The following is a 21,297-nucleotide window of genomic DNA, read 5'->3' on the forward strand; positions in this document are numbered from 1 at the left end:
AGTGGCCATGGGAGTGGATGCACTTGAACAATCTTGCATTCCAAATTTCTTCAGCAAATTTCTGGTGTACTTGGTTTGACAAATAAAGGTGCCTTCTTCATTCTGCTTGACTTGCAGGCCCAAAAAATGGTTAAGTTCCCCCATCATATTCATTTAATATCTTGACTGCATCAGTTTGGCAAACTTCTTGCAAAGTCCGTCATTTGTAGAACCAAAGATGATATCATCAACATTTATCTGAACCAGAAGTAAGTCATTTCCATGGTTCAGGTAGAACAGTGTTTTGTCTATAGTTCCTCTGTTAAATCCACTTTCTAGAAGAAACCGAACTAATGTCTCATACCATGCTCTTGGAGCTTGCTTAAGGCCATAAAGTGCTTTATCAAGCCTGTAGACATGATTAGGATATTTGGGATCTCCAAAGCCTGGAGGTTGTTCAACATATACTTCCTCCTCCAATTCTCCATTGAGAAAAGCACTTTTCACATCCATTTGAAAGACAGTAAACTTTTTGTGAGCAGCATAAGCCAAAAATATCCTTATGGCTTCCAATCTAGCAACTGGTGCAAATGTTTCATCATAATCAATTCCCTCATGTTGAGAATATCCTTTTGCAACCAACATTGCCTTACTCCTTGTAATTATGCCATCACTATCAGTTTTGTTTCTGAACACCCACTTTGTACCAACAACAGATATGTTCTTTGGTCTTGGCACTAGGGTCCAGACTTTGTTTCTTTCAAATTCATTTAACTATTCCTGCATTGCTTGCACCCAATCAGTATCTTGAAGAGCTTCTTCCACTTTCTTTGGTTCAGTCTGAGAAAGAAAAGATTTGTAAAGACATTCACTTGAAGTAGTTGTTCTAGTTCTGACACCTGCATCAGGATTTCTAATTATTAAGTCAGGTGTATATGATTTAGTCCACTTCCTTGCAGATGGAAGGTTTTCTCTAGAACTGGATGCTCTCCCATGATCCATGCTATCTTCATCAACATTTTCTGATGCTCCCCCTGAAACTATGCTCTCTGAGTTCGATTCTTCAGAATGTAAGTTTTCAGAATTATCAGAACTTGGCTTATCAGAACTTGACGAATCAGAACTTGAAGAGCCAGATGTATGTTCTGATGCTTCTTGAGATGTGGTTATATCTTGAGTATGCTCCCCCTGCATAGGTCCATCTTCCTTTGGCGTAGTCACCACAATTTCAATAACATCAGAGTTTGCAGTATCAGGATTTAGACTGTCAGGATTTTCAGTATCAGAATTTAAGTCTTCATTTTCAAATCTCAGCTGATCATGATCATTGAAATCTTCAAGTCCAGTAATCTTCTTATCATCAAAAGAGACATTGATAGATTCCATGACCACTCTTGTTCTCAAGTTATAGACTCTGAAGGCTTTTGTGGAAAGTGGATATCCAACAAAGATTCCTTCATCAGCTTTTAGATCAAATTTGGATAGCTGTTCAGGATGAGTCTTAAGAACAAAACACTTGCATCCAAATACATGAAAATAATTCAGATTTGGCTTCTTTTTCTTCACCATCTCATATGGTGTCTTTCCTTGCTTGTTAATGAGTGTTGCATTCTGAGTAAAACAAGCAGTCTGCACAGCTTCAGCCTAGAAATAGGTTGGAAGTTTTGCTTCATCAAGCATTGTACGTGCAGCTTCAATGAGAGTTTTATTCTTTCTTTCAACAACTCCATTTTGCTGTGGAGTTCCAGGAGCAGAAAATTCCTGCTTGATTCCATGGTTTTTGAAGAACTCTTCCATTATTAAATTCTTGAACTCAGTACCATTATCACTTCTTATTATCTTTACTGAATCTTTGACCAATTTATCCAGTTGCTTGACATGATCAATCAAGATAGATGCAGTTTCACTTTTTGTGTGCAAGAAATACATCCATGTGTATCTGGTGAACTCATCCACTATGACCATAGCATATTTCTTCTTTGCAATAGACATGACATTCACTGGACCAAATAGATCAACATGTAGTAGGTGATAAGGCTCAAGAATTGATGATTCAGTCTTGCTCTTGAATGAGGATTTCCTTTGTTTAGCCTTCTGACAAGAATCACAAGGGCCATCAGGAGCAAATACTGTCTTTGGCAGTCCTCTCACAAGATCTTTCTTGACTAATTCATTTATATTGTCAAAATTTAAATGAGAGAGTTTCTTGTGGCAATTCTAGCTTTCTTCAATTGATGCTCTACTAATCAGACAGATTGCAGAACCATCAGTACTTGTTGAAAGCTTGGCTTCATAAATGTTACCACGCCTGTATCCTTTCAGAACAACTTTTCATGTAGATTTAGTTACAACTTCACAGTGTTTTTCAAAGAAATCCACATGATAACCTCTGTCACATATTTGACTAACACTCAGCAGATTATGTTTAAGTCCTGAGACCAGAGCTACTTCTTTAATGATAACATTCCCAAGATTGATATTGCCATATCCCAATGTTTTTCCAATGTTGCCATCTCCAAAAGAAACACTTGGGCCAGCCTTCTCCACAAAGTCTGATAGCAGGGCTTTATTTCCAGTCATATGTCCTGAAAATCCACTGTCCAGAACTAGAATGTTTTTCCTGTTGCCCTGCAATCACAAAGACCACTAATGATTAGTTTTAAAGACCCAGACTTGCTTGGATCCTTTGGCCTTATCAAGTTTGTTAACATTTACAGCGGATTTAGCATCAGAGTTTATATTAACATTTTTCTTATCAGAATTTACACTATCAGACTTTGAATCAGAACTTACACTAGAAGGAACAATGGTAACTTTCTTTAAAGAAGGTTTTATTTGATAATAATCATAGTACAAACTATGATACTCCTTACAAGTATAATGGAATGCCATAAGCTACCACAATAAAAACAAGGATTTTGTGACTTATATCTAACAGACTGACGCTTAACTCTTGACTTTGAAGGTAAGGAGTTTATGTTCTTATTCTTCTTGCAAAAAGAAGCTAGATGGTTAGAACTTCCACAGTTATGACACGTTTTTCTAGGAGCATCAGGAACAGGCTTATAATCATTGCTTTTATTCATACCTTCCTTTCCATTCCTATTTTTCCTAGGTGATTTTACCTTGTTTGCATTCTTAACATCTTTCAGCTTATGCTTATGCTGCTTCTTTGTCATTAAGCCTACATTTACTTCAGTTGTCTTTTCCTGTTTTAGTTTGTCAGAAGTTAATTCTTTTTTAACTTCTAATTTCTCAGTATCAGACTTTACAGCTATAAACTTAACAGGTTTTAACTTTGGCTTTTGTTTAACAACTATAGGCTTAATATCTACAGTTCCTTTATCATTCTTATCCTCTCCATAACCTAAGCCCTCTTTCCAGTTTTCACTACATAACAAATTCTGAGTTGTTCTGCCAGAGTTAGTCCAAGTCCTGATAATCTCTCTTTCCTTTTCTAACTCAGCTTTTAGAGATTCATTCATTTTAAGTAATTCATCCCTAACATAGAAAGCATCATCTCTATCTTTCTGAGTTTGAAGGAACTTGACTAACTCTTTTTCTAAATAATCATTCCTCTTTTTGCAAGCAAGATTTTTAGAAGTTAATCTTTCACATGTTAAAGTTTGATCTCTATAGCTAATGAACATGGTTTTAAGATATCTTCTCAACTCATTAATATCATCAGTATGAAAGGCATAAGTAGTTTGAGGTACCTTTAACTCAGCAGCTTCGGGACTGCTTTCAGCACTTGCCATATCAGCATTTGTCGTCAAGACATAATTCTCCTCACTTTCAGAATCTGAGGTGTCTGTCCAGCTTTTGTTCTTTGTGACAAGAGCCCTGCCTTTGTCACTCTTCACTTTCTTGCAATTAGGAGATATGTGGCCTTTCTCACCACAGTTATAGCATTTGACATTTGTATAGTCTCCTCTGTCAAACTTTCCTCCTTTGCCCTCAGATTTTCTGAAATTCTTCTTATCAGAACTTGCACCTTTCCTGGAAAACTTCTTTCCCTTCCTGAACTTTCTGTATGCAATCTTTGTGATTTCTTTCACCATAAGGGCACACAGCTTCATCATCTCTTCATCAACATCCGTCTCAGGAAAGCTTTCAGATTCTGAGTCATCATCACTATCAGAACTTGATGACTCAGTATCAGACTTTGTGAAAAGAGCTTTACCCTTGCCTTTCCTTGAGGTAGCTACCTTGGGGGATTCTTCTTCAGCCTTAAGAGCAACTGTCCTTGACTTTCCTCTTTTCCTCTTGCTTCTTTATTCCATCTCAAGTTCATGAGTCTTGAGCATCCCATAAATTTCATCAAGAGTCATTTCATCAAGATTATAGTTGTCTCTTATTATTGTTGCCTTCAAATCCCAGCTTTCAGGAAGAGCCAACAAGAATTTAAGGTTTGAATCTTCAAGGTCATACTCCTTATCAACCAGTGACAAATCATTCAAGAGTTTGACAAATCTATCATATAAATCAGTCAATGACTCATTAGCCTTTGAGTCAAAGTGTTCATACTCTTGAGTGAGTATTGTCTTCCTGTTCTTCTTAATCATATCAGTTCCCTGACATCTTGTTTCCAAGGCATCCCATATCTCCTTTGCAGTCTTGCAGTTTATTACCCTGTTTGACATTATATTATCAATGGCACAATGCAGTAAGTGTCGTACCTTAGCATCTTTAGCAATTGATGCGATATCTTTAGCAGTGTAGTCACTCTTCTCCTTTGGTACTGACTTTGCTCCTTCACCTACAACTGCAATAACGAGCTTGGTTGATTTGTGAGGCCCTTCCTTGATTCTATCAAGATATTCTGGATCTGTAGCTTCCAGAAACATAGTCATCCTCACCTTCCATATGGGATATTCAGATGGTCTCAATATGGGAACTCTAATTGTCTCATATCGGCTTTGGATTTGTATCTTTGGAGGATCTTCAGTTTTGGTGGGCTTAGTTGGAGTTTCTACTTCAGACATGATTGTTTTTGGATCTTAAACTATTTGTGTGTTAACAGATAGGCTCTGATACCACTTGTTAGGTCACACACACTGTAGAGGGGGGTGAATACAGTGTATAGCACAATCAAATCGAACTCTAATAACTCAAGTAACAGAAAACAAACTTTATTCAAAACAATAAACTCTGTTACAGTATGGAACTGTCCTCTCTTAGTGATGAACAAATATCACGAGAGCTGCTAGGGTTACAATGAATAATCTTCTCGATAATGATAACACTTATAGTGTAAACCCTATGTCTGTGTTTATTAACTACACAGTTACAAGATAATCGCTAATTGATATGGAATATAATTCTGCTTCCTAAAATATATCAATCAGATATCTATTCTTCCAAGTATTTCATTCTTCACGGAATTCCTTCTTCATGCATATCTCTTCTTACGTTTGTCTAGATCTTCTCTTCCTGTAAATCAGCTGCCTTCCTTATCTGAATATTTCCTTTAAGTCCTGATATTATCTTCTGATAAATATCTCCTGAACCTTAAGTACTTATGACTTAAGTTCTGACTTCAGTATAAGTACTGATTTCAGTTAAGTACTGATTTGTCCTGTTTAAGTAAGATCTGAAAAACTAAACATAAATCATATTAGACATGACATTATCAAATATATCTAACAGACTTCTCCAACCCTTATGTTAGGTCACACACACTGTAGAGGGGGTGAATACGGTGTAAAGTATAATCAAATCGAACTTTAATATCTCAAGTAATAGAAAACAAACTTTATTGAAACAATAAACTCTGTTACAGTATGGAACTGTTACCTCTCAGTGATGAACAAATATCACGGGAGCTGCTAAGGTTATATTGAATAATCTTCTCGAATATGATAACACTTATAGTGTAAACCCTATGTCTGTGTTTATATACTACACAGTTACAAGATAATCGCTAATTGATATGGAATATATTCTGCTTCCTAAAATATATCAATCAGATATCTTTTCTTCCAAGTATTCTATTCTTCATAGAACTCCTTCTTCATGCATATCTCTTCTTATGTTTATCTCGATCTTCTTTCCTTTAATCAGCTGCTGTCCTTATCTGAACGTCCTTCAGCACTTAAGTTCTGATATCCATCTTCTGATGATTATCTCTTGATAATATAAGTACTGATATCCTTAAGTCCTGACTTCCAGTAAGTACTGATTTATTCTGTTTAAGTAAGATCTGAAAACTAAACATAAATCATATTAGCCATGACATTATCAAATATATCTAACAATCTCCTCCAACTTGTAAATTAGCATAATATACAAGTTCAATAAATATTTGATGATGTCAAAAACATTAAGTACAAATGCATGAGAATTAGACTAGATAACTACAACTTACAGTCCTTAAAGCTTTACCAATATTTAACTTCTGATAACAGCTTCAGTCTGTACAAATATCAGAATTTAATCAGTTGTAGATCTTGACTTGGCTTCATCTACTGATCTCTCTGATGTCAGGAGTTGTTCTGAGATAGTTCTTCAACAAACATCTCTCAGCATATCTAAGTTCATCAATCATCCTCCTTTTAGCATCTTTAAGCTCTGCAGTATCTTCACCAATTTGAAAGATTGCAGCCCTGAGATCATTAATCTTAGCTTTTCTTATATCCTGATCCAGTCTGATCAAATATGCCTTATCAGACTCAAGATTGAATTCCACAGCCCTGTAACCCAGAAAGGTAGTCATAATCTTAGGAGTGTTGGGCTTCATTTCAACTATATCACCCTTGTGATCTCTGTACTTTGGAACATATGTGCTGTCAGACTTAACAGAATAAAGCCTATTCTGTCTCTGAATCTGATCCTTCAAATAGTTTGCAGCACTTCCTGTCAATCTGTCATCCACTTGAAGTAAGAATAGTACATGCTCCAATTATTTAAAATACTTTAATGGAATGGCATTTTGCCTTATATAATAAACCCTACCATCTGTCATGAAGTACAACAAGATGTGTTCTTTCAATTAGGTATGGTAAACCATTTGTACAGATTCCAGTTGATTCAATCTCTCAGAAGTTGCTCCAATACCTGGTTCACTCAAGGAAGTTGGATCATTGGTAGTGTTCTGTATTCTTTTTTCATCAGCACTTCCCAATCCAGTTTTATCTCTTGCTTCTTTTCCAGTAACTACTCTTGCTTCAAAACCACTTGCAGCAGTCTTCAAAGGTTGAGTCTATTTTGCTTTAGTGAATCCTGGTAGGAGTTTCTTTGATCTATCTTCTGATATCAAGTTAACTTGAGCTATGTCAGAGGTTACTTGCTTCTTCAAAATATCAGAACTTACAGTCTCTTGACTCTAAACAACTTGAGCCATGTCAGAGTTTGTTTTAAGAACTTTTCTTGAAGTCAGAGCAAGATCATCCTTTTCATCAGTGATTTCTTCATTCTCAGGGGGCACATAAACCTTGATAGGTTCACCAACCTTTTCTTTACCCTTGGATCTTGGATCTATCTGCAGTTGTGATTTAGCCAATGTTGCTTTAGTATTTGTCCTTTCTTTTATCACAATGCCTTTGAGTTTTGGAAGTGTCTTTTTACCAGAAGCTTCAGATTTAGATGTGACTTTCTCTGTTTTAAGTCTGGCTTCTTCTTCCATTAAGCTCTCCAAGTCCATTCCTGAATTTTCCTGAAGAAATAACTGTCTTGACATTTCTTCATCAAGATCTAAAAGTTCATCAGAACTTATCCTTTTACCAGTAGCAGAACTAATTCTTTTCCCAGTATCAGAACTTGTCCTGTGACTTGTGATTTCAGCTTTTCTTGATGAGAAACCTCTACCTTGACTATGACCTCTACCCATTCCCAAGTTTCCTTGATCATCCTTTTCATCATCCTTCCCTTTCAGTGTCTTATCAGTCTTGCATTTGGACTTAATTACTTTCTCCCCCTTTTTGGCATCAGCAGGTAATAGAAGAGAGACAAGCAATTCCACTGAGGCTTGGATTTCATTAAGTTGTGATTGCTGAGAAGCTTGATTTGTCAGAATATCATCAATCTTAGCTTGTTGGGTCTCTTGAGTCTTCTCAATATAAGCAATCCTGTCAAAGGTAGGTTGGAAGAACTTTTTCTTATCAATCTTTTGAACTTGTCCTTGTTTGATGAATTCTTCCTGAATCTTGTGTAGCTTTGAATGAGTAGTTGAATGGAGACCTTGTAAATGTTTAGTACTCAATGCAGTGACTCTAAGCTGTGTTTTGAAATCATCAGAATTTAACATCTCATCAGCTTTTGTCAAGTGCTCAGCCAGATTCTTTGCAGATGGAGCACAGGTTACTAAATTCCATTCCTTAGTCCACTCCTGTCCTGCAGGAGTTTCACTCCAAGGCATTGGTGCTTCTCTTGTAACAAACTTCTTAACAAGTTCAGTTTTAAGAACAGTTTGTTGAGGGGCATGTCCTGAAGGACCTGCTTCATCAGCATCTGCATTTGGAGCAGTATCACCAGTATCTCCAGCATTTGCAGCATCAGAATTTACAGAATCAGTATCTTCTGATAAAACAACAGTGTGAGTAGCAATGGAGGCTTCAGCAGCATCCTCTAATTGCTGATCTGGTTCCAAGTTCTGATCAACAGCCATATCCTGATGCTCACCTATATTCTGATCATCAGCATCTAGATGCAGAGAAGGTGTAGTAGATAATCCTGGAGTTTGAGCAGCATCAGTAACATGTGTTGTTGATGGATTAGTTGCTGTTGGAGCTTCTAAGTAAATTATTTCAGGCACAACCAAGGTCTGGATATCTATATCAGCACTTGTGCCTGTATTAATAGGAGATACAGACTTTTGAACAGGAGACACAGATGGTGTGTTGGCCTTTTCAGTAACAACTTCCTGAGTTGGAGTTGATGGAGAAGTAGTGACTATAGCAGATTCCTTTTCTTGTGAGATCAGAGATTTCTTATCTCCTTCCTTAGCTGCTGCTTCTTCATCATCTGAAACTGGCCTTTTTGCCCTCTGTTTCTTGTATCTCTTTGAAGATACGGATTCCTTGGGAGTTTCAGCAACAGTCATTCTTCTAAGCCTTTGGAGAAGCTTAGATCCCCCAATTCCAGAATCCTTCTGAGAAGTCACTTTCTCAGCTTCTTTGACAACAGGTTCTGAAGTAGGAACATGTTCCTCACTATCAGATTCATCTCTCAAAGCAATCCTCCTTCTCTTTTGAGGTGTTTGAGGAACAGTCTTTGTCCTCTTAGGCTTGGAAGAGGAAGGCTTCACAGTAGGTTCTGAGGATGAAGATTGAACTTTCTGTGAAGTGGAGAGATATGATTTGAGATATTGCCTGAGGATTGGTTGAGTAGTATGGGTGGTATGTTCTGATGGTTGTTGTGGTGTTTGGGAGGTGGTTGTTGGTTGTACATCAGGATAAACAGATCTATAGGATTTAGGATCAACATTTACTAAGATCTGTTTTACAGACGGAGGAATCTGTAAAGGTCTAACCACTTGTTTCTTAGAGTCAGCATTTACCAGGTCATTAAAGTAACGTTTTGCAACTTTGAAAGGTGGAGTTAAGGTACTGGCTAGTCGAGGTTCATTAGTACAAAAAGTATATATAAGTTGACAGAATCTAGCAAAGTAGACAACGTTCCTATCCTCTGTCATCCTATCCCCAATAAAACCTATTACAGTAGTTGCAAAATCAAAATGAGTTTAGTTAATGATGGCATACCCGATGTGCTGACTCATTATAGGGATGGCATCAAAATTTGAACACTTGTTCCCAAAAGCTTTAGTGATGCAGTCGAAAAAGAAGCTCCATTCCCTCCTGATATGAGCCCGTTTCAACTGCCCAAGTTTTGCCAAACTCTGCTCATACCCCAAACTGGCCATTAACTTCTGAAGAGCTGATTCCTATGGAGTTGAAAAAATACATCCTTCTGGTAGATGTAGGGCCTTGCGTATTGTACCAGGAGTGACTGCATATGGAGAATCACCCACTTCGAAAACAATACTAGGAGTACCATTTTGACCACCATTATCAAAGTTTCCAGTCCTCCAAAATGTCAGAACTTGTTGGCATGAGAAGACTGAAAGTTGGGTCAATGCATACCCGATTTCACTGTGTGCAAGAAGATCTTGCACAAAATGCAACTCAGAGGGAGCTTCAGCATTATCAAGAATTGCAGCATAGTTGTTTGGAACAAATTTAGCTCCATCAATGATTAAATCCTTAGGTGCCATGAAATTAATCGAGATTTATAAGTGCCTGTTAGGTGTTTGATAGAATGTCTATATGAAAAACCAACGTTAGAAGAAGAAAGAGAGTAAAAGCAAATAGAGAGAAAATGTATAAAAGTGAATAAAAGGTTAGAAAATCCTCTCTCTGTCTTACTTATACTTTTGAAAAAAAATGTAACCGTTGGACACCTGTCAGACATACAGTAATAACGGATAGTTAATGGGCACGAGAAAACAGTAATCATGACTTACCCACTTGCAGTTTTTCAAGGAAAAACTGTTCCACTTACCCAGTTATTCCATTAATCAAGGTAAATCAGTTTTAATTCAAAATTGAAACTATTCCCACTTATTCAATTGCAACACCAATATTCTGAAAAAAATTCGAGTGAAAATGACCAAAATAAATCAGATGAGCAAGTACTGATAAAGTAAAATCAGAACTTAATTTAAAACAAAATTTCTATGGTCAACAGAATATGAATATTTATCAGGATTTATCAATGCATTACAAAATATCTCAGAGACAAGATCTTGAAAAAAAACAAATTTCATTAATATATGAAGAGAATACATTCATGAAATTTAAATTACATCAGAACTTTTACAAGATTGCCCTAAGCTGCTAAACCTAACGTCAACAGCCTTTGTCCTAGCTCAAGAAGCAGGGCAAGGCTGATGATGAAGAAAAATAGGAAGAAGAAAATAAATCATTTCTTTTTCCTACTCTCGACAAACAGAATAGCGAGTCGAATGATTCGCTCTTGCTGGCGGAGAGCTTCCAGCCTTTCCTCCTCCAATCGCTCCAGATGGCGATGGTAGTCCATGTAGAAGAACAGGAGGTGGGTAAGTACCTCCTGGGGAACGGAGTCCCATATCTCATCAGGAATGGTAGTAATGTGCCATTCCTGCTGCCAATCGGCACAGCTCAGCTCCATGTTAAATATTTCATAGTTCAAAAACATATTGTAATTGACCATGTTGTTTTTGATAGAAAGATTATGAAGGTGAGTTTGTGATAAAAGATTTGATGGGAAGGCTGATGTGAAGTGGTTATTTATATAGGCAAGAGAATGCCAGGAGACGCAAAGAAATTTAATGCTGACAGGTAGAATTAATTCTACCTCGTCTCCCCAGACTTGGAAAAAGAAAAAAACAGTCATTGGAAATGTAAAACATGGTTTAATGCGCACAAGTAGCAAGTAAAAATTGACCGTGCATGTACGAGTACCACTATCCCTAAATATAGTGACTGTTAATCTTTCACTTCAACATATTTTGGTTTAAACTGAGACTGTTTTTAAATTTTATCCACAAATAAGTCAAGTAAAGAATCAAAATTTAATATCAGAACTTAGACTTATATCGGAACTTAACAGTCATCAAAACATAATTTCTTAACTCGAAAAATGAATGTCTATATTAGTAAGTCCTCACACAAATTCTGATTTAGATTCTTCAGAATTTAATCATCAGAACATGCAATCAGAACTTGTCCTCAGAATTTGTGTAATGTGACACAATAACTGTTCATCTAAAACAACATAGATCACCACAGTAATTTTCATCATTCATATGGAGTGTTTAGTGTGTGCATTAAGCCAAATATCAGACAAAGAGTAAATTCTGATTCACTTCATTACATCTTAGAAATAAGGCATAACTAAAACTTTACCAAAAACCTGTCATTATTCTGAAACCTACAGTTAAATGAGTTCATGCTGGAGTCCACCTCAACTATTTTGTGCTAATTTTGTGCATCTTTTTAAATTCCATTTTACAGTGGCTTCTCAGTGTAAGTGAGTCATGACTTCTTATCAGAATTTATGCTATTACCAGAGTATTTCTCCAGTAATCATAGAGTGTGAAAAGTCACCAAGAAAATATTTTGCTTTTTTGATGCATATTTACTTAATACCAGCAATGCACTTGGTTCGTTCCTTCCACATTTGTACTCTAGATCTCAAAGGAGTACCTGAATTTTAATCCTTGATCCTTTTTTTTTTCTTTTGATAAGTGAGGTTTATCAGCACTTAGTACATCCAAACAGATTTACTAGCATCAGAACTCAACAGAAGAGAAGCAATATTCTAGTTTGTGACTTAGTAATAAGATAGACAAAGTAAACTCAACTAAGCTCAATATCAGAATTTGCTTGTGTCAATGTATTGGCACAGAAATAATTACTTCTAACATGGGATCCCTTGTTTATTGAAGACTACTAGGTCAGCATCTAGCATAATTATCCTCATAGGATTGAATAGTTACACAAACAGACACATTTTTAGAGTTTAGAAACATGTATCAGACAACAGTCAGTACTTAAGCACATTTTTCAATTAAGCACAGAATACACAAGGAGAGTAAATTCTGAAAATACTTATCATAAAGTCTGATGCATCAGAACAAAACTAAGCAGATTTAGAGAAAGAACCTGAAACCATTCCAAGTTCATTTACCAATCTTGTAAAAGTAGCTTCATACAATGGTTTTGTGAAGATATCTGCTAATTGTTGATCTGTTGGAACAAAGTGCAATTCCACTGTACCTTCATCCACATGTTCCCTGATGAAGTGGTACCTGATGCTGATGTGCTTTGTCATAGAGTGTTGAACTGGATTACCTGTCATAGCAATAACACTTTGATTATCACAGTAAATAGGGATTTTGAAATATGTTAACCCATAGTCCAGTAACTGATTCTTCATCCAAAGAATCTGTACACAACAGTTTCCTGCAACAATATACTCTGCTTCTGCAGTTGATGTGGAAATTGACTTTTGTTTCTTGCTAAACCAAGAAAGCAATCTGCCTCCAAGAAATTGGCAGCTTCCAGTTGTGCTTTTTCTGTCAATTTTGCAACTTGCAAAATCTGCATCTGAGTAACCTATTAGTTTAAAATCTGATTCTCTGGGATACCACAATCCCAGATCAGCTGTTCTTTTAAGATACTTGAAAATTCTTTTCACAGCTGTTAAGTGAGGTTCTCTTGGATCTGCTTAAAATCTTGCACAAAGACAGGTAGCATACATGATATCAGGTCTACTAGCAGTTAGATAGAGTATAGAGCCAATCATACCTCTATAATCAGTAATATCTACTGATTTACCAGTATCCTTATCCAGTTTTGTTGCAGTGGCTATGGGAGTGAATGCACTTGAATAATCTTGCATTCCAAATTTCTTCAACAAGTTTCTGGTGTACTTAGTTTGACAAATAAAAGTGCCTTCTTCATTCTGCTTGACTTGAAGGCCCAGAAAATAGCTAAGTTCCCCCATCATACTCATCTGATACCTTGACTGCATCAGTTTGGCAAACTTCTTGCAAAGTCTGTCATTTGTAGATCCAAAAATGATATCATCAACATAGATCTGGACCAGAAGTAAGTCATTTCCATGGTTGAGGTAGAACAGTGTTTTGTCTATTATTCCTCTGTTAAATCCACTTTCCAGAAGAAATTGAGCTAAAGTCTCATACCATGCTCTAGGAGCTTGCTTAAGTCCATAAAGTGCTTTATCTAGCCTGTAGACATAATTTGGATATTTGGAATCTACAAAGCCTGGAGGTTGTTCAACATATACTTCCTCCTCCAATTCTCCATTGAGAAAAGCACTTTTCACATCCATTTGAAAGACAGTAAACTTTTTGTGAGCAGCATAAGCCAAAAATATCCTTATGGCTTCTAACCTAGCAACTGGTGCAAATGTTTCATCATAATCAATTCCCTCATGTTGAGAATATCCTTTTGCAACCAGCCTTGCCTTATTTCTTGTAATTATGCCATCACTGTCAGTTTTGTTTCTGAATACCCACTTTGTACCAACAACAGATCTATTCTTTGGTCTTGGCACTAGGGTCCAGACTTTGTTTCTTTCAAATTCATTTAACTCTTCCTGCATTGCTTGCACCCAATCAGCATCTTGAAGTGCTTCTTCCACTTTCTTTGGCTCAGTCTGAGAAAGAAAAGAATTGTAAAGACATTCATTTGAAGTACCTGTTCTAGTTCTGACACCTGCATCAGGATTTTCAATTATCAAATCAGGTGTATGTGATTTAGTCCACTTCCTTACAGATGGAAGGTTTTCTCTAGAACTGGATGCTCCCCCATGATCCATGCTGTCTTCATTTTCATTTTCTGATGCCCCCCTGAAACTATGCTCTCTGAGTTGGATTCTTCATAATTTAGATTTTCAGAACTATCAGAACTTGGCTTATCAGAACTTGACGAATCAGAACTTGAAGAGCCAGATGTATGTTCTGATGCTTCTTGAGATGTGGTAAGATCTTGAGTATGCTCCTCTACATAGATGCATCTTCCTTTGGCATAGTTACCACAGTTTCAATAACATCAGTGTTTAATCCATCAGAGTTTACAATATCAGGACTTAGATTGTCAGGATTTTCAGTATCAGAATTTGAGTCTTCATTTGCAAATCTTAGCTGATCATGATCAATAAAATCTTCAAGTCCAGTAATCTTCTTGTCATCAAAAGAGACATTGATAGATTCCATGACCACTCTTGTTCTCAGATTATAGACTCTGAATGCTTTTGTGGAAAGTGGATATCCAATAAAGATTCCTTCATCAGCTTTTAGATCAAATTTGGATAGCTGTTCAGGATGAGTCTTGAGAACAAAACACTTGCATCCAAATACATGAAAATACTTCAGATTTGGCTTCTTTTTCTTCACCATATCATATGGTATCTTTCCTTGATTGTTAATGAGTGTTGCATTTTGAGTAAAACAAGCAGTCTACACAGCTTCAGCCCAGAAATAGGTTGGAAGCTTTGCTTCTTCAAGCATTGTACGTACAGCTTCAATGAGAGTTCTATTCTTTCTTTCAACAACTCCATTTTGCTGTGGAGTTCCAGGAGCAGAGAATTCCTGCTTAATTTCATGGTTTTTGCAGAACTCTTCCATTATCAAATTCTTGAACTCAGTGCCATTATCACTCCTTATGGTTTTCACAGAGTCTTTGACCAATTTATCCAGTTATTTGACATGATCAATCAAGATAGATGCAGTTTCACTTTTTGTGTGCAAAAAATACACCCATGTGTATCTAGTGAACTCATCTACTATGACCAAGGCATATTTCTTCTTTGCAATAGACATGACATTCACTGAACCAAATAGATCAACATGTAGTAGATGATAAGGCTCAAGAATTGATGATTCAGTCTTGCTCTTGAATAAAGATTTTCTTTGTTTGGCCTTCTGACAAGAATCACAAAGGCCATCAGGAGCAAATACTGACTTTGGCAGTCCTCTCACAAGATCTTTCTTGACTAGTTCATTTATATTGTTGAAATTTAAATGAGAGAGTTTCTTGTACCAATTCCAGCTTTCTTCAATTGATGCTCTACTCATCAGACAGATTGCAGAACCATCAGTACTTGTTGAAAGCTTGGCTTCATAAATGTTACCACGCCTGGATCCTTTCAGAACAACTTTTCCTTTAGATTTACTCACAACTTCACAGTGTTCTTCAAAGAAATCAACATGATAACCTCTGTCACAGATTTGACTTATACTCAGCAGATTGTGTTTAAGTCCTGAGACTAGAGCTACTTCTTTAATGATGACATTCCCAATATTGATATTGCCATATCCCAATATTTTTTCCAATGTTGCCATCTCCATAAGAAACACTTGGGTTAGCTTTCTCCACAAAGTCTGATAGCAGGGCTTTATTTCCAGTCATATGTCCTGAACATCCACTGTCCAGAACTAGGATATTTTTCCTGTTGCCCTGCAATCACAAAGACCACTAATGATTAGTTTTAAGGACCTGGACTTGCTTGGATCCTTTGGCCTTATCAAGTTTGTTAACATTTGCAGCGGATTTAACATCAGAGTTTATGTTAATATTTTTCTTATCAGAATTTACACTATCAGACTTTGAATTAGAATTTACACTAGAAGGAATAATAGAAACTTTCTTTAAAGAAGGTTTTATTTGATAATAATCATAGTACAAACTATGATATTCCTTACAAGTATAAATGGAATGCCATAAACTACCACAATGAAAATAAGGATTTTGTGGCTTATATCTAACAGATTGACTCTTAACTCCTGACTTTGATGGTAAGGAGTTTATGTTCTTATTCTTCCTGCAAAAAGAAGCCAGATGGTTAGAACTTCCACAGTTATGACACGTTTTCCTAGGAGCTTCAGGAACAGGCTTATAATCATTGCTTTTATTCATACCTTCCTTTTCATTCCTATTTTTCCTAGGTTATTTTACCTTGTTTGCATTCTTAACATCTTTCAGCTTATGCTTAAGCTGCTTCTTAGTCATTAAGCCTATGTTTACTTCAGCTGCCTTTTCCCGTTTTAGTTTGTCAGAAGTTAATCCCTCTTTAACTTCTGATTTCTCATTATCAAACTTTACAGTTACAAACTTAACAGGTTTTAACTTTGGATTTTGCTTAACAACAGGCTTAATTTTTACAGTTCCTTTATCATTCTTTTCCTCTCCATAACCTAAGCCCTCTTTCCAATTTTCACTACTTAGCAGATTTTGAGTTGTTCTGCCAGAGTTAGTCCAAGTCCTGATAATCTCTCTTTCCTTTTCTAACTCAGTTTTTAGATATTCATTCATTTTTAGCACTTCATCCCTAACATAAAAAGCATCATCTCTATCCTTCTGAGTTTGATGGAACATAACTAACTCTTTTTTCTAAGAAATCATTTCTTTTCTTAAAAGTAAGATTTTCAGAAGTTAATCTTTCACATGTTAAAGTTTGATCTCTATAACTAACAAACATGGTTTTAAGATATCTTCTCAATACATTAATATCATCAGTATGAAAAGCATAAGTAGTCTGAGGTACCTTTGTTTCAGCAGCTTCAAAACTGCTCTCAGCACTTGCTTTATCAGCATTTGCCATCAAAGCATAGTTCTCCTCACTTTCAGAGTCTGAGGTGTTTGTCCATCTTTTCTTCTTTGTGAAAAGAGCCTTGCCTTTGTCACCCTTCACTTTCTTGCAATCAGGAGATATGTGGCCTTTCTCACCACAGTTATAGCATTTGACATTGGTATAATCTCCTCTATCAGACTTTCCTCCTCTGCCCTCAGATCTTCTGAAATTCTTCTTATCAGAACTTGTGCCTTTCCTGGAAAACTTCTTTCCCTTCCTAAACTTCCTGTATGCAATCTTTGTGATCCCTTTCACCATATGATCACATAGCTTCATCATCTCCTCATCAACATCAGTCTCAGGCAAGCTTTCAGAATCTGAGTCATCATCACTTTCAGAACTTGATGACTCAGTATCAGACTTTATGAAAAGAGTTTTACCCTTGTCTTTCCTTGAGGTAGCTGCCTTGGGGGATTCTTCTTCAGCTTTAAGAGCAAATGTCCTTGACTTTCCTCCTTTCCTCTTGCTTCTTTGTTCCATCTCAAGTTCATTAGTCTTGAGCATTCCATAAATTTCATCAAGAGTTGTTTCATCAAGACTGTAGTTGTCTTTTATTGTTATTGCCTTCAAATCCCAACATTCAGGAAGAGCTAACAGGAATTTAAGGTTTGAATCTTCAAGATCATACTCCTTATTAACCAGTGACAGGTCATTCAAGAGTTTGACAAATCTATCATATAAATCAGTCAATGACTCATTAGTCTTTGAGTCAAAGTGTTCATACTCTTGAGTGAGTATTGTCTTCATGTTCTTCTTAATTATATCAGTTCCCTGACACCTTATTTCCAGAGCATCCCATATCTCCTTTGCAGTCTTGCAGTTAATTACCCTGTTTGACATTACATTATCAATGGCACTATGCAGTAAGTGTCGTACCTTAGCATCCTTAGCAATTGATGTGATATCTTCAGCAGTATAATCACTCTTCTCCTTTGGTACAGTCTTTGCTGCTTCACCTGCAACTGCAACAGCGAGCTTGGTTGGTTTGTGAGGTCCTTCCTTGATTCTATCAAGATATTCTGGATCTGTATCTTCCAGAAACATGGTCATCCTCACCTTCCATATGGCATATTCAGATGGTCTCAGTATGGGAAATCTGATGGTCTCATACCGACTTTGAATTTGTGTCTTTGGAGGTTCTGCAGTTTTCGTAGGCTTAGTTGGAGTTTCTGTGTCAGACATGATTGTGTTTGGATCTTAAACTGTATGTGCATTAACAGATAGGCTCTGATACCACTTGTTAGGTCACACACACTGTAGAGGGGGTAAATACAGTGTAAAGTACAATCAAATCGAACTTTAATATCTCAAGTAACAGAAAACAAACTTTATTGAAACAATAACCTCTCAGTGATGAACAAATATCACGAGAGCTGCTAGGGTTATATTGAATAATCTTCTCGAATATGAGAACATTTATAGTGTAAACCCTATGTCTGTGTTTATATACTACACAGTTACAAGATAATCATTAATTGATATGGAATATAATTCTGCTTCCTAAAATATATCAATCAGATATCTTTTCTTCCAAGTATTCTATTCTTCATAGAACTCCTTCTTTATGCATATCTCTTCTTATGTTTATCTCGATCTTCTTTCCTTTAATCAGCTGCTGTCCTTATCTGAACGTCCTTCAGCACTTAAGTTCTGATATCCATCTTCTGATGATTATCTCCTGATAATATAAGTACTGATATCCTTAAGTCTTGACTTCCAGTAAGTACTGATTTATTATGTTTAAGTAAGATCTAAAAACTAAACATAAATCATATTAGCCATGACATTATCAAATATATCTAACATCTTATGTCATGTGGCGACCCATTTCGTCCAAGTGTCGACAGAATATCCAGAGATGCGGTTCATATACATATCTTGCTTTATGTTATGCGAGATAGATATAATATCTGTAAAAACAAACATCTGCCTGAACAAACAGGAAGTAGTGCAGTACTTGAGAGAATACGTCGGGGATACACACGAGAAGCATATTTGGATCTTGCTCAGAAGATTCGCAATATCATTCCTGATGTTGGTCTGAGCAGTGATTTCATAACTGGTAAGTGTCTATTTAGTATGTTTTTCCTGATGCTGAAGGATATATATGTAACATAAGCTCCACGACACAGCTCGAAATCAATGAACCCCTATCATCTTAGATTGTGAATTCATACCCCCCCTTCATATTTGTGTGGCAGAGAACTTTCTTTTCTTGTTTCCTTGTAAACTTTATTTATGGATGAAGAGCTCAAATCTTTTACAGGCTTTTGCGGTGAAACGGAGGAGGAACACAGAGACACACTAAGCCTTGTTAAGGCTGTTAATTATGATATGGCATATATGTTTGCATATAGCATGAGAGAGAAAACTCATGCTATATGCTAACATTATCAATAAAATTTATAATAGAATACGGTTTATTTATATGGTTTGCTTAAATGGTGCTGTAGCAGGAGGAATTTTTTCTTTTGGGCCAGTTTCTATACATTCCCCATCTCTATATTGGTAAATCAAGCAATCTAATATTATTCTTGTTTGCTTAATTTTTTTAAAAAAAATAAAAATAAAAGATAGGCTACAATATTAAATGTTTTCCATTATCATCTCTTGTACTACCTAAACATTGATCTCCGTAATGAATTTATATGCTGCTGGCTATACCTGCAAAATCAAAAATGGATTCTTGGTTTATATTATAGCCTATAATATAAACCTAATATCATAGTGCATCATACTTTTAATGTATTAATATATCAGAACTCTTATTTACAACATTTAAAGATAATTCGGTTTTAAATGTGGTCATCAATGTGTTTTATATAAATGTTCCATGCCTATAGCTGCATATGTACTTTTTTAATTTTACTGAGTATTTTTGTTTTAGCAGATTTTGACATGTCTGGTGCTCAGCAAGAGCATGCACTTGCTGTTGAGCGACTTGTGCCAAGACTGGAATCTCCTAGAATGGAACTTTGTCCAGGTTATATGAGTGAGACTTGCTTTTGGAAGATATACTTTATAAGTCGGTTTTGCATAATGTTGAATTAGTTCTTTTTGTTTTCAAGTGTCTTCCATCTGATAAGCTATAGTTTGGAAACAACATATCAGTGCCTCATTGTCTACTTAGCTTAAATATTAATAGTTGATACTAGAATAATTGAATATCTGAATCTGGCATCCTTGTTTGGTTACCTGTAACTTACGGGGTGTAGTTTTTGATTGGCATTGAAATAGGATTAGTATTGTGAAGTGTGTACTGCTCGACTATGAGATACCATTGTTCACTAATTTGGCTTCTTTTATACTGTTGAGATGAAAAAGAATGTCCAATACATGTTCTAATTTAGAGATTAATTAGAAATTCCACTTTTTGAGCAGTTTTCTAGAGCAAACCGAGCAGAACCAGAAGCACTGCTGTAATAAATTTTGAAAGCAAGAGAGAGCATGGATCTGGAAGAAGCCCTGGACAGAAGCAACATAAAAAAAACTTGGATGGAAGATATTTGTATAGGTGGAAAGGAAGTCAAATGCAGCAAAAAAATATAGACGTAGCAAGGCTTTTCTTTTTCTTCTTGTTTTCTTTAAATCATAGAAAACTTATGTAAAACATCTGAATATGTAATTTTACTTGCTACATTGTTCTTAGTTACATTCAAGTAACTTTACTTGCTTTTCTTATAAATATATAAAATTGCAATAAAATTGAAAGCTAGGCCATTGAGAATACGATTTAAAACTAATAATATTATATAAAATTAATATACCTCATTAGTCGTGGGCCCCATTTATGCAATCTTGATCAAGATATTGTATCACTCACTTTGTGTTACATTTGGGTCTGTTAATGTTATAGCAGGTTCCTATTGTAACGTTTTCCCCTCTGTTACAATAGATCAATGAAGTGTTACATTAGGGTGTCTATTGTAATGCTCGTATACGTAACGCCCCCGGTGTTACAATAGACCTATTGTAACGCTTTTGGGGCCTATTGTAACACCATTTAGGCATTACAATAGCCCACTTATGGCGTAGTGTAAGGAACCTCCTAGATGATAAACTAATTCAGCATCAGTAAATTTTACCTCTTTTCTTGATGATGAAGTATTTCCATCAATAGCCATAAGAGCAAGATTCCCTTCTTCTTCATCTTCACTATTAGTATCATCCCAGCTTCTTCCC

The sequence above is a fragment of the Apium graveolens genome, chromosome 6, assembly GCF_009905375.1.
Source record: "Apium graveolens cultivar Ventura chromosome 6, ASM990537v1, whole genome shotgun sequence".
Classification (NCBI taxonomy): Eukaryota; Viridiplantae; Streptophyta; class Magnoliopsida; order Apiales; family Apiaceae; genus Apium; species Apium graveolens.